We start from the raw sequence: 11,748 nt of genomic DNA on the forward strand, positions 1-11,748 counted from the left end.
AAAAGCATCCATTCTCACCTACCCTTTAACCTCTTATGTGATACCCTTTGGGAAATGTTGACTCGAAAAGCCCTAAGATCCTCTCCAGACTGAAAATCCTGTGGCCTTTGGAATTGGAAGCCAGCCCATGAAATAAATAGAAATTTATATGCATACTAATTAGGTGCTTTTTTAAAAATAGCCAAAGCATTCTTCCATTTGGGGGGAAGCAAAATCAGTCCACGGAAGAACAACTGTTCTCGTTAACCAATCAGGTATGAGCACCACTGACCACGTAGGACCCTCCATCGGAGCTCCATCGATGTGTGAATGAGGACAATTCTATTGTGCAGGATTATTTCCTTGGGCTGTGTTCCTAGAAGTGGAGTGGCTGAGTCAAGGACTTTGTATTTTTTTTTAAGACATTTGATTCATAGTGTCAAGTTGCTGTCCAAAAAGTTGTACAGATTTGAACTTCTACCGGCACAAACAAGAAGTCCCCACTCCCCGCTTCCATGCCAGCACTGGGCATTATCATGCTTGACACCTTGAAATTGTCCTTTTTTGACCACAAAGGTAAATAAGAACTTTTATTGGGTTATCTGAGTTTCTGTTGACTTGTGTCCAGAGCAGCCCGCCCGCCGGCCCATCCCGGCCAGTGCAGGACTCTTGCCAGTGACCAGGCAGCGGTGCCCTGAGGTCAGGCCAAACTTTTCAGAGGAAACAGCAAACCTCACTCAGATTTGGCCCAAAATGTTAAACTCTGAAAAAGAGACGATTCAGTGTCATTGGATCCTTCCCCGGGGGCAGAGCTGGGCAGGGAAAAGAGGTCAGGATTTGGAGGCAGGGGAACCCGGGCTTTGTCCCCGCATGGCCCCTTCCTAGCTCTGTGACCTTGGGCAACTCCCAAGATTTCCTTGCGCCTCCGCGCTGTCATCTTTGGTGCGGGGTAATGACAGTCCCGGCCTCTCTGAGCTGTGCTGAGGGTTCCATGATTTCCTTGTCAGGAGATGGGCTTTGCGGGTGTAACCCTCGAATGAGCCAGGGTTCCAGATGGCACAGTCCGGGAGAGAGCTGCAGACCTTGTGATCCAGCCATCGCCTGGGGACAGGAAGGAGTGCGAATTTTTACTTGCAGTTCCCTAACAAATAAAGAAATCTACTTCTTCCCCCACAATCATCTTTCCCAAATCCTGCAGCGACCCCAGGATGCCTTATTCACTCACTGCAGACCTTGCCCGCCCCCCCCAAAGCCAGCTTCCGTGTTTGTGCCTCGCCTCCTCCCAGCCTCAACCCTGCTTTGTGATGAGGATGAGTTTCCTGCCTCCAGTTTGCTTGAGATCTATTCTTTTCTCTGAGATCTAGATTCTCTGCAATAAGGGGGGGAGCCCCCACCTGTGTTCCCCTGCCGCCGTAGATCCCTGTTCCATCCATATCTCTCCAGTTCTTCCTGGAACCAGCCTGGGAACAACAGGGTTCCCAAAACGCTGTTTTGGAAACAGGGAGGAGGAAGACAAGGAGGTGAAGGCAAGACGTCCTCTGATTGATGGGGGACCTATTCGCGCAAGTGCATTCCGGTCTCCTCAGCCCTGGGCTCCCCTCAGCTTTATTTTCTTTTAACTGAAGCCCCCCAACATCTTCAGGGTCTCCTCTTAAAGAACATGTTCCTCCCTTGCCCTCCCACTGTCCCCAAAGGAGAGGTGAGAGAGGCCAGATCATAACTTTGCAGCCAACGTGGCAGCCAAGCCTCAGGAGGGAATTGGATGGTGGGGGGCCTGCCCTCTGCTCTGGGGAGGGTCCCGTGGGTGTCTCTCCCTGTGTCGTCCAAGGGCCTTGGTTGGTCCCCAGCCTTGGTCCTTACTCAGCGTGTCTGCAAACAGAACACAGCTGCAGGGTCGCCTCTTTCCCCCATCCTCCCCCTCCATGCCAGCATCCTGAGGGTGCCAGGACACAGGCCATGTTTCCCACTCCCCCTGAGCCTCAGCTCACTGCCTAGGTTCCCCAGCACACTCTGCTCTGGTGTGTCCCCTCCAGCCCCAACAGGAGGGTAGCAGCAAGGCTCGGGATGGGGAAGAGCTGGGGAGGTGTGGTCAGCCTGGAGTCGGTCAGCTCCCACTTAGGAACGAACTATGTGGCCTCAGGTGAGATACTGAATCTCTCAGAGCCTCAGCTTCTCATCTGCAAAATGGGTGTAATTGCAGAGCTGGGTGGAAACAGAAAGTGTTAGGTGTGCTTACATGTGGCATGGATGATGGCAGAGATGACCCTTGCCGTCTGTTCATCCCCCAGCTGTGTGCCAGGCGCTCTCCATTCACCACTCTGTTTTAGGGGGCCTGCCCACTCCTGGAGCTACCAGGAGAAACGGAGGCCGCCGTGCTGGTTGCCAACACAGTGCCCGTCAGCCACAGCCAGTGGGTTTCTGTGCTGTGCTGAGCATATGGGCCCAGAGGAAGGGTCGAGACCCCGGGAAGGCTTCCTGGAGGAGGTAACATCTGCTCTAGGCCTTAAACAATGGGTAAAAAGCAGCCATTCACTTTTTCATTCATTTGATTACCTTCATCTCTGGGTAATCCCTTTCTGGGCTGGCCTGGGACCCAGGGCTGAGGGTCAGGGTGCTGAGGGGTCCCAGGGCCTCCCTCCACGGCAGCCATGTGGTGGAGTTGTATGCAGCAGGGAATGACAGAGCTCTCCATGAGGATGTGGACCGATCTCCAAGATACACCGTTAAGTGAAAAACAGCAAGGTTCCCGACAGCATTATGTGGCCATGATACAACAGCCATATACACGTGCATACATAAGTGTACATGAGTGTACGGGTGTGAGTGGTGCCCAGGGCAGGGACTGGACAACAAGTTACTCTCTGGACACCCGTCTGAGACTGTGCTCCCAGAGAGGATGCTGGCCACTAATCTGAGTGGCCCTCGGGTTTGCAGAGAGCCAGCAAGTGGGGCTTGGAACAAGGCCCAGAGGGGCAAACGGGCTGGGCTCCCAGGGGCCGCTGTGTGATACTGAGGCAGATGTGCGTAATGTGTGCACAACACAGGCTGGGGTACCCCTCAGCCCTGAAGAGGAGTGGATCTCTGACCCAGGCTACAACACAGATGAACCCTGAAGACACGCTCAGAGAAAGAAGGCAGCCACATCTGTAAGATCCCATCTATAAGAAATGCCTGGCAGAGGCAAATCCGCAGAGGTGAAGGAGATGGGTTGCCAGAGGAGAGGAGTGGGGTTCATGGGCACGGAGTTTCTCAGGGTGGGTGCCCGGGTACTCTGAGGATGCAAAATGCCACTCGGGTGTTCACTTTAATGTGGCTAATATTAGGTTGTGTGAATTTGACTTCAGTAAGTTATTTTTTTAAAATATTTTATTTATTTATTCATGAGAGACACAGAGAGGCAGAGACACAGGCAGAGGGAGAAGCAGGCTCCATGCTGGGAGCCCGACGTGGGACTGGATCCCGGGTCTCCAGGATCAGGCCCTGGGCTGAAGGTGGCGCTAAACCGCTGAGCCACCAGGGCTGCCCCTCAATAAGTTATTTAAAAAGGAAAACAAGGAGTGCCGGCCTGGCTCAGTTGGTGGAGTGTGTGACTCTTGATCTCTGAGTTGTGAGTTTAAGCCTCGTTGGGCATAGAGCTTACTTTAAAAAAAAAAAAAGAAAGAAAAAAGAATGATTCAAATGCTGTTCTGGGTGCACATGCTCTTGGGGGGAGTGACCGCCAGGTACAGGCAGGTTGGCCAGGTAGGAATTGGCTCAGGGAACCCATGAATCTGCATTTCCAGGTGAACTCTTCTGGTTTGACCAATGCCATGGGGCCACATCCAGCTCATACTGCCAGCTCACAGCCTCTCCTGTAGCCGGGAGCAGGGTCCCCACCCTGGTCCAGCACCTGGATGGCTGCCCCCACTCCTCGGGCTCTGCTGGGAGTAAGGAGGGTAGATGGAAAAGTACCTCCTAGCAGAGAGAAAGGCCCAGATAAACATGAAGACGCTGGTGGCTTTTAAAGACATGAGCTGCAGCCTGTTTAAATTTGTGGGGGATTGCAAATGTTTGCTCTGGTGGGACTTTGTTATAAATGGACTCGGTTTTGTTTAGCTGGTTAAGTTTTTGTGTTTAAAAAAAAAAAAAAAAAAAAAAGCCTGAAAGACCATCTTAACTGAGAACACTGTGTTAGTCCAGAAAAACCAAGAAAAGGGCAAAAGACATGGACGAGGAATGCAACCACCCGCTGCTCGTCGGGCGGGGCGTGCGGTCTTGCTGAGGCTGCGAAGCCCTGCGCCCCGGAACGGGCGCTGCGGCGCACGGGCACCCGGGTCAGCCCTCGAGGCCCTGATCCTCCCGCAGGCTGCGCGGGGCAGTACTGTTACCGCATCAGTCTGCAGATGAGGACACTGAGGCACAGAGGGGCAGGTGCCGGCCCCAGGTCACGCAGCTGGAAGGTGGCAGGGATGGGAATGGAGCCACGTGGGGCGGGCTCTTTCAGCCGTATCTCGCGGCCGCTCAGAGCCGAAGCGGCCTGTGGGGTAACCGGCCGAGAGGCTGCCGGATTGCCAAGCCTCCTGGGGGCGTTGAGCAGAATCCCTCGCCGGCCAGCTGTCAAGGCCACCCACCCAGCAAGCCACTGACCCCAGTGCCCAGATGACTGCATCTCATCTAGAGCAAGGCCGGAGAAAGGCCATGCACAGACCTCTCCTGGCTGTTGGAACCCCCTCCTCCCCTGCACCTCCAGGGTGCTTTCCCCAGCAGATGCCACTTCCTGCTCCCCCCATGCTCCCACCCCTGCCCACCTGAGGGCTCCTAACAACCCCCCCCCTTGAGGGAAATGTCTGACCGTCTGCTTCGCTCCTGGGCTCTGGGGGAGATGGGTTTTGGAAAGCTACTTTGGATGAGCCTCTGCCCCACCTGGCTGGAAACCTTTGGCGGGGGGTGTTAGCTGCCCCCCGCACCACCCAACCTTCTCTGAGTCCAGCAGGTTGGGCCATGTGAGCCCTGACAGCTCCTCTCACTTCAGCATTCTCTTGTTTTAAGCCGCTCCAATTCCAGGTTGATGTTAAAGAGACAAAACTCACTGGCTGGCCTTTCCCTGCCCCAGGACCTTTGCATGTGCTGTTGCCTTCACCTGGATGGCTGTTCCCTCCCTCAGGGCCCTTCCCTGATTCCTCATTCTCCATGCTGCCCACCCTGGTGTTCCCTCTCCTTGCTGCTGTTCTCTTATAGCACGAATCATGGTATATAATTACACACTTAATTTCTTGTCCCCGTGTCTATGGAGGGCAGAGGCCTCACTGGCACACGGTAGGCATTCAATCAGTATTTTTGGACCACCTGGCCCAGTGAGCTGGGCTGGAGGAGTTTCTGGGGCCTGAGCAGCGCGTGGACATCTGCTGTCTGGTGGTGCCCTCTGGTGGACATTACGCTGATGCCAGGCTGAGGGCCAACACCAACCCCTTTCTCTTTCAGCCTCCCAACCCCTGGGTCGACCACTGACCACTGACCACTCCTGCAGGGCCCTGGCCTCCAAGTGATGGGAGGGGGTCTGTGAGCAGCAGAAGCTGGTCCTCCTGGAATTCTGTGAGCTGCTTCTGGATGATCAGGTGAGGTGGGAGGTCAGTTTCTTGTATTATTAAATTGCTAATGTTCATGTTAAACATAAAACGGTCATTTTGTGCCACCTGCAGACTCCAGAGCAGCCTCTCCCGGTCATCGCCTGGGACCCTCAGGGCCCGAGTTCTCTCCCTCCCTCAGCAGCTGGCTCCTCCAGGCTCTGAGGGACCACTGACCCGGCTCTGGTTTCCCCTCCAGGATTTGCATTAAAGCTCACGAAGGAAAGATCAGGGAGGTTTAGAGCCTGAGCCAGGGAATGTTAAGCTGTGGACACACATATCGCTGACACTAAAAATCAGGGTCGGGATGTCGGAGCCCAGAAATCCTGGGTTGGGTCCCACACCTGCACACGTGTAGATATCACCATACAGGCTTCACTGGAGAGAAGGGGCTGTGGAGACACGGACAGGGGTTGCTCCAGTGCTGAGGGGGGACATGATTTAACCTAGAAACGACAATTAAGTTTTCAGGATATACTCAGTAGTTCAAACGCAACTGAAAATATTTTGCTGAAATAACCTCAGTGAAGGTTGCAATTTGTTACTGTTTTTGACTTATTGCTTTTTATTACTTTTTAAACTCAGTAATTAGAAAAATAAAAACACAGGAGGAGCTAGATTAGAAAAAGTGTTTTATTCTAGCCATAATTCTATTCTAGCCCATGTGGGATCGTCCTCTTTTCCTCCCTGTGAGGACCAGGATGCTTCTGTAACCTCAGTGAACCTGTCTTCTGGTCTAGGAAATGGGCCTCAAGGGTGTAGTGAGATACGATCAGATCATGGACGGGAGAGCATTTTGGAAGCTGGAAGTGTCGAAATGGTGTCCAGGTGATCACTGTCACTACTGAACCTTGCCCTCAGGAGCTTTTCTTGGAACTCAAGCAAATTCCACTGACCAGGTGAAGATGAACCAGCTGGTTTGTCAGAGGGCCAGTCATTGTAAGGGGACAGTGTCCTCGTGCACACATGCACACCCACCCTCGGCCAAACGGCATGTTGAATTCGGTCATCCAGTGTTAGGCACTAGTCAGAAGAGGGGATTTCAGAGCAGGTGGGCCATCTTGTGGGCCCTGCCCGTGACACAGCGAAGCCTGACTACAAAGTCAAAATAATGCCTTGTCTTTATGAAGAGCTTCTGTATCCAGAGGACCGTTTTCTTTGGGCTAGTCTCCTGGGAACCTCCCTGTTCTTTCAATAATGCTCTGGGGCTTCAAATAGTCCTGCAAGTAAGGAAGGTGCCTTCATGGCTGGGCAACTTCCCTCTTCAGGATGGCAGGGTTCAGTCCTGGCAGTGGTCCCAAGTCATTCCAAGACAGAATGTCAGGGAGCAGCCCCCAGGCCACAGTGACACCGCTCGACTCCGAGAGCAGTGGGCCCGGTGGCTCTGCCAGAAAATGGTTCTCACCTCCCAAGTGACACTGTGGAAGGGGCCACTCTCCCCTGACTAAATCATTTCCTGCTTCAATAAACATAAGAGCCGCTTTGTCCCCCAGTCGCACTCTCTACATGAACTGTATCAACTTCGAGACTCTTCTCTTCCCCAAATGAGTTAGTTCTAAAACCTTTTTAGAGTAGACACAAACAGCAAAGCAGTGATCTACTTTCTAGATCGAGTACTTTTTTCCTTTTAATTGCTTATTTCCCAAACATATGGCCACCTTCAAACAAATCCTCCAAAAAGCTTGTCACCTTAACAAGTCCAAATGCTTCCACTTTTCTGTTTTTCCTTCCTATTCTGACTTTATGAAGGTGTGTGTGTATGGGTATATGATCTTGACATGGGAGTATAAGACTGTCTTCTTCACTCATACATTTCAGGATTGTCAGATGGTTAGTACTTTCATTGAGTAGCTACTGGAGGCTAATTAACTTTGGCTGACGTTTGGATTTTACTATTCAAAGTGTGGATCTGTGGACCAAAGCATTAGCGTCACAAGGAATTGGTTAGAAACACAGAATCCCAGGCTGCACCCAGACCTGCTGAATCAGAATCTAACTTTTACCAAGATGCCAGGGAATGCGTATGTACATTACGGTGTGAGAAGCTATGGTTCAGAACTTATAAAACGTTGGATATATTAGAATAGAATGCCTTCACACAACATGGCAATACCCTTACGAGATTATAAGGCCTTGCAAGGCAGTCAGTTTTGCAGGTTTTCATGTGTGGAACTATTATTAAGAACCCAAGGAGCTCTGGGTCCCCAGGTAAATGTACGTGCTTGCTCACATCTCATCACCCTGCAAAGTCACATCTCTCTGGGATGTTCCCGAAATGAAAAACTCACATCCACACAGCAAAGCTCCACCGCCCAGGTTGGTCCAGAGAGAGGTGGCTGCACAGTGAGCCAAATATGTTTAGGATCCGGGTTGATGGGACACATGAAGGGAGGTGGGGTGAGAATCCCAAGACTCCTTAGGGATTAAGTGAGGTCACTGCCAATCTCTGCACTTGTCTGGCATTACCTGGTTGCTGTTTGTGTTCTTTGGAAAACACTCAGTGTCCATGTTCCTGTCAGACCTGCAACCTTGCAAATGTTCATGTAGCCCTTTCTTTTACAGCTCTTAGGGGTTCATGTGCCCTGCAGTGGGCTTGTGAACATGCCTATTTTGGAGAACTTGTCACCAAATGGTCCCCTTGGTCTTGGCTGGGTGGGAGCCTTCTTTTCCTCCTTCCTAGATCGTTCTGGGTGACATTCTCAAGGATGACAATCAAAACGAGGGGATGCAATAAAAGAAAGCATAATGTAACCCAAACATGTCATTTAGTTTGAATTTAATCAGTTGGAGGCCTCAAGTCCCTCCTCCCCAAAAAAATCCTTCCTCAAAACACAGGATGTGCCACTAACATGCTTGCACTGGACCGCTCCTGTAGAACGTGAGCTGTGCCCACTGGACTCCCACAGCACTTGTGCAGGGTGAGTCTTTGTAAGTGGTGTGCTGTTTCTTCATGATTTAATCCTGGTAGATTGTATGTTTCTAGGAGTGCATCCTCTCTTGAGGCTGTCTGGTTTGTTGGCATGATTATTTATAGTAGTCTTCTATGGTCCTTTTTATGTCTGTGGCATTGGTTGTAATGTCTCCTCCTTCATCTCTGATTTTATTAAGTCTTCACAGACCTATAATTAATACTGAAATTGAATCAGTAATCACCCCCTCCCCCCCAACAAAGGGAAGTCCCAGACCAGATGGCTTCACTAGTGAACTCTGCCATACACTGAAGGAAGAATTCATGCCAATCCTTCTCAAACTATTCCAAAAAATTTAAGAGGAGGAAACACTTTGAAACTCATTCTATGATGCCAGCATTACCTGGACACCAAAGCCAGACAGATAGTACAAGAAAGCTACAACTAATATACCTTATGAAAACAGACGCTAAAGTCCTCCACAAAACAATGGCAAACCAAATCCAACAGCACATTAAAAGAAACATACACCATGAGCAAATGTTATTTTCCCCTGAATACAAAGACGGTTCAACTAATAAAAATCAACTCATGTGAATCACCTACATTAACAGGATATGATCATGATCATCTCATGATCATCTCAACAGAACAAGGAAAGGCGTATGGCAAAATCTGACAATTTTCACACTGAAAAATAACAAACCAAGCTCTTCACTATAGAAAGTACCTTAACACGATAAAGGTGTGTATGAAAAGCCCACAGCTAACCTCATACTCAGCAGGAAAAATCTGAAACAAGACAAGGATACCTTTCACTTTCATTACTTTTCCTCAACACAGTACCGGAAGTCCTAACCAGAGCACTTAGCCACAGAAATGAAGTAAAATGCATCCAAATTGGAAAGGAAGAACTAAAACTGTCCCTCTCTGCAGATCACATCATCTTATATATAAGAAACTCTAGAGACTCCACCAAAAAACCCCCAAAAACAAAATAAAAACAACTGTTAAAACTAACATTTAATAAAAGTTGCAGGATACAAAATCAACATGCAAAAATCAGTTGTGTATCTGGACATTTACAACAAACTACCTGAAAAGGAAATTAGGATAACAATTTTATTTACACCAGAAAGAATAATATACTTAGGAATAAACGGAGTGAAAAACTTCTATAAGCTACGAAAATGTTGATGAAAGAAATTAGAGATGCCTGGGTGTCTCAGTGGTTGAATGTCTGCCTTTGGCTCAGGGCAGGATCCCAGGAGTCCCCCTGTAGGGAGCCTGCTTCTCCCTCTGGCTCTCTCTCTGTGGGAAGGGAGGGAGGGAGGGAAGGAGGGAGGGAGAGAGGGAGGGAGGGATTAAAGACAGACAAATGGAAAGACATTCCATATTCATGGATTGGAAGAAGTATTACTAAAATGTCCACACTACCCAAATTGATCTACAGATGCAATGTGATCCTCATCAGAGTCCTAATGGCATGTTTCACAGAAATAGAAAAACAATTCTCAAATTCATATAGAACCACAGAAAGCCACAAATAGCCAAATCAATCATGAGAGCAAAAAATAAAGCTGAAGGATCACACTTCCTAATTTCAAAATATATTTTGAAGCCACAGTAATCAAAACAGTATGGTACCAGCATAGAGACAGATATATAGACCAATATATATAGTCAACTGATCTTTGACAAAGGGTGCCAAAAACACATGATGGGGGAGGACAGGACAGTCTCTTTAACAAATGATGGAGTTGGAAAAATTGGAGATCTACATGCAAAAGATGAAAACAGACCCCTAGCTTCCCACTTACACAAATATCAACTCAAGCAGGAGACCCAGAAACTGTAAAACTCTTAGCACAACACACAGGGGTTGAAAACTTAAGTCCACATGGAAACCTGCATGTGGATGTTTATAGCAGCTTTATTCATAATTGCCAGTGCTTGGGATGCAACCAAGATGCCCTTCAGGGGGTGGATGGATCACTAAACTGTGGCACACCCAGACAACGAAATGTTAGCACTAAAAAGAAACGAGCTATCAATCCATGAAAAGACATGGAGGAAACCTACATGCTTATCACCAAGTGACAGAAGCCCATCTGAAAACTCTACATATGGCAAGATTCCAGCTAGAGGACATTTTTTCTGAGAGAACTGGAAGACAGTAAAAACATGAGTGGTTGCTGGGTAGGGTGGAGGAGAAGGAATGAATAGGTAAAGCCCAGGCTGTTTAGGGCAGTAAAGGTACTCTGTATATGGACACCTGTCATTGTACATTTTTCCAAACCCATTAACACTAAGAGTGAATCATAATGTAAACTAAGGGCTTCAGGTGATGTGTCAATATGGGTTCATCGATTCTAACAAAGGTACCCTCTGCTGAGGGGCATTGACAGTGGGGAAAGAGGGCACACGGAAACACAACAAACTGTCCCCTCAGTTTCGCTGTGAATCTAAAACCACTTTTTAAAAAGCTGTGTGTGTGTGTTAAGAAAAAAAGGACAAATGAACTATAAAAAGCCCTTGAAAATTAAAATTATCATAGCCTAAATAAAATACTTAGCTAGAAGACAAAATTAAGGATATTTTCAGGAAACAAAGCATAGATAGTAAGGAAATCAGAGGACCAGTCTAGGCAGCACAACATTCAATTTGTAAGTTAGAAAAACAAGAAAACGGAGAGGATGGAGTTCCCAAAGATGTGAGACAGCACATCTGAGGGGACCAAAAAGCCCACACCTGGGACGGGAAAGGTGCATGAGCACGAGGGCAACCACAGTGACATATGAGGATATGATAACAAGAGGGCATAAAGGCTTCCTGCAGTTGAAAACACATGCACAGGTGTGTGAGGTCACACAACATGGGAACCAGCGGGCACAGACACTCTCAGTGGCTGTGCTGGGAGGGGTCAGGATGGCGTTTCCTACAGGAGGAATGCAAATACTAGAACTGGAACCCAGTCTGGCTACACTGTAAGCCAGAGTGAGGACAGAATAAAGGCATTTTCAAACAGGCTACCATGTTGAACACCTTGACTGGTAACACCCCTTTCGAGGAACCAGCAGAGAATGTACTGCACCAGCTGCAGAATCCAGGTGTGGAACCCAGGGAAGTGGGGGCTTGAACACACGTGCTTCCGGATGACAGCTACACAGCATAGTTGGAGGAGCCAGGCTCCTGGAGCAGGAGCGGGTCGGGGAGGCCGGGCAGAACAACCCGGGGACCGGAGGCTTGTTGGGGTA

Source organism: Canis lupus, chromosome 3 (genome assembly GCF_048164855.1).
Source record: "Canis lupus baileyi chromosome 3, mCanLup2.hap1, whole genome shotgun sequence".
NCBI classification, from domain to species: domain Eukaryota; kingdom Metazoa; phylum Chordata; class Mammalia; order Carnivora; family Canidae; genus Canis; species Canis lupus.